Genomic DNA, 3,288 nt, shown 5'->3' with positions numbered 1-3,288 from the left:
AACCCTTGACTGAAGAGACCACAGGCCCCGGGTTCGGGTGTTTCTTCCATAACCGATCATCGGCTGTGGAAGTTCAGTGCTCCACTCGCTGCAGACAGTGACAGGGGCGGGCTTGTCCTCCAGGGAGCCCGGAACTTGGTGTCTGTTGAAGGCCCGTGTGCAGAACCGACACGTCTGCCCTCCGTCAGAGGACCCTCTTTCCCTCTACAACAGACACCTCCCTCCCCAGGGCAGGACGGGGAAGACGCGGTCCATCAAGTGCGTCTGCTAAGGGACCAGAGGGACACGGCCTTGAGCCCAGTCACGGCCGCCCGTGCACGGGGAAGCCCCGGAGAGCGATCTGCCCTTCTTCTGCAGTGACTCAAGGAAGAAACAGAGGACTCTGCTTTCCTCTTACCGAGTGGGGCAGCTGGCGGTGGGGGGCGAGTTTGCACAGGGCACCAAGGGGCACCAGGTGCAGGTACCCAGCTGGTCGACGACGGGCCGCACCCTGGGCAGGCCACGCATTCTTGTCCTCGGAAAGTTTGGGGCCCTCCGGCCCACGGGGTGACCTGCAGGACAGAAGGGATGGCTTGGTTGAATGACAGACAAAAGCGCCAACACCGACAAGAGCCAAAACCCAACGCAGCAGTCGTCGGCACCTTGCACCCTCCCCTGCACTGTGTGCCCAATTGGCAGCTACGCTGCATTGTCTCCTTCATCCCTGGGCCTGCGTGCATCCTGGGCTTCTCAGTAAACTTTGGCGATAAAATACTTTTACCAAACTTCACTGTGATTACTGGCATACTTTTCCCCTAATTCCCAATCCACAGGCAAAGGCAGGAATTGTTTGTTCAAAAAGGAAATTCTAGTTCCAGAGATTATTCAATACAAAATGACCACCACAACACAACTGAGTAAAATTACTTACTTTGGTTTCCTCTGCCTCCTGAGCCGGAAAGGCGGTTCCATTCCTAACAGGGTTGCCATCCCTCTGTGAAGCTGTAAAGGGAGAGCAGCGCTGAAGGTGGATTCTATGTGACAGATGCCGTGCGGTGGAAGCACGAGCCGAGCCTTCCGTGCCCTCCTCCAAGAGCTCTCACTTCTGCCCACGCCCTTGTCTCTTCACAGAGGCCGCAGGTCTCCTTCTCACCTCAGTTGTCCACGAGGACGAGGGGAGACTGCACCCCTGTCCCATGACGAGGACACCACAGGGCCTTGATTCAGGTGTTTTCATAGCTAATCCCGCTGGATGTGGTCTCAGGGCTCAGATCCCTGTCAACCAACACTTACACAGTGGACTCACATCACACTTCAGGGCAAATCAGTCTGTATACAGATTATACATTAAAGTAAGAAGGGTCTTTCATAGGAAGAGTATCAACAACCCCTGACTGTGAGCTCCACCTCTTCCTCCTCAGCCTGTTTGTAAACTGTTAAAAGACTTCTCTCTGACAGCGCATGTCTTGTATCAGTGACCAGATGTCATGTAAACATTTATGAAAGAAGCCTCAATGACTCATGTTGTAATAATTGGCAAAAGAATGGTGAGTTACATGGAGTAGCTGGTGGGAGACTTTAGAGTTACACATTAACTCTGGGAGAGGGAGGCTACGTAGTCATGTCACTTACTAACTGGCCTCTCTAGGTCGCTGTGCAAGCTTTTTTATAAGAACGAAGGGACCTGCAAAATTAGTGAAGAAATGCCTGCTGCCTTAAAGCAGATCTTGAATAGAATATTTATCTTCCAAGGCAAATGAAGACAAATATTTTTCTCGTTATGACATACTGCCTTCATTCTAAAATGTCATCCATGTTATTTTCCTGAAATAAGAAGAAAATTCAGCCTTCAAAACAGTGTCCAGGTGGGAAGAGAGGGCTGACGCTCATGTCTTCTAGTGCATAGAAACCAGCCATGCCAGCCACGCCAGGCAACCAAGAGACTGAGGGGCGGCCTGCAGTCCCTGGAGGGGCATGAGCTCCACCACTCACAGGGAACAGAGCCCTGCTGGCTGATGGCATGTAAAGAAAACAGCATCTTGTCACCCAGCTGTGAAACTGTTCCCCACAGTGAGTGTGTGGTGTGGTGTCCAGGAAACCCGACAACTACCCATGGGGAAAAGCAGCCCACTGGGCAGCTCCTGCTGCAGAAATGGAGCTGCCGCAATTCACAGTGCGCTCCTTACCTCTCAGGGGAGGGTGCAGCCTGTACGGTCCTCCTGGGGTGGGCTCCTGCCTCATGTATTCCTCTGCCTGCCTCCATCTGCAGATTGCATCCAATCTTAAAGATAAAGAATGGCTTCAATACAAATTACACCACCAATTCCTCTACTAGGCACAAAACAACCAGTCCTTAAAAATCTCAAAACACCCGTAAAAATGTGTCAAAATTCTGTACCTCTGTTTCAGGTGGGCAACTTCCCTTCTCAGCTCAGAGGATTTTTCCCTTCTCAGGTCAGAGTTTTCCCTTCTCAGGTCAGAGTTTTCCCTTCTCAATTCAGAGATTTCCCTCTCCAGCTCCTGAGCCCTGAGCTGTGGGAGAAAAACACATCCACGTTCAGTTGTGGCCGACTGTGCACAAAGGGAAGGAAGGAAACAAATTCTTACCGAGCTGTCTTGGGCCTTCTTCTCGGCAAGAGTGACCTGAAAAAGTCAACACATCAAGAAACACCCCATGGCTAGGGGTTCTCAGGGCCACAATAACTGTCTGCATCAGGTGCTGAGGACTCGGTGTGTCAGGAGGAAGGCAGGTTACCTGGTGTCTCCAAATGATCTCTGCTTCCCGCATTTGCCCGTGACATTCTTCAAGTCTTATCCTATGAGTTACAAATTGTTCCATCAGAGAAGACACAATGCTGGGTATGCTGTTAAATAATCTGCCCCAGTCCATGTTATCTGCACTGCACACTCACACACATCATCTCACCGCTCAAGACACACTGCACACGGCTGCAGAAGCACAGCAGGTGCAAAGCTGTCGCTGCAGCCACTCCTTCCGTCACTGTTACTGAAAGCCTGCCCGGTTCTGCGCTGACACATTTCCCCCTCTTGTTCTCAGCATTTCCCTCACGTGTCCTGTGCTGAGCATCTTTCATCACAAAGCTTGATTCTTCCTTTCCTTACATCCTGACCCTACTTCTTACACCTGGGTCTCCCCAGCAGCACGGGAATGTTTATTGGTCCGACTGACGCTACACTAAACTGCTATCCTCAGGGTGAGAACGGTTTATAGCACCTTCAGAAACATCTCTGTGAACCGTCTCTCCTCTCAGTCTGGCCAGCACTGGGACCAGGAAATTCTTAGTAACT

The 3,288-nt window shown here is 51.3% G+C and overlaps 1 long non-coding RNA gene across 1 annotated transcript; it reads right to left on the bottom strand.

Annotated features, from left to right (window-relative positions):
- Positions 1-410: 410 nt before the first annotated feature.
- On the bottom strand, positions 411-2,600 carry LOC141574600 (uncharacterized). The gene is made up of 4 exons (XR_012501489.1): positions 2,378-2,600; positions 2,166-2,260; positions 911-981; positions 411-551 (listed from the first exon to the last, which is right to left on the bottom strand). It is a non-coding gene; the product is annotated as an uncharacterized LOC141574600 (long non-coding RNA).
- Positions 2,601-3,288: the final 688 nt, after the last annotated feature.

The sequence above is a fragment of the Camelus bactrianus genome, chromosome 22 (assembly GCF_048773025.1).
Source record: "Camelus bactrianus isolate YW-2024 breed Bactrian camel chromosome 22, ASM4877302v1, whole genome shotgun sequence".
NCBI classification, from domain to species: domain Eukaryota; kingdom Metazoa; phylum Chordata; class Mammalia; order Artiodactyla; family Camelidae; genus Camelus; species Camelus bactrianus.
This window is presented reverse-complemented; position numbering and strand designations above follow the sequence as displayed.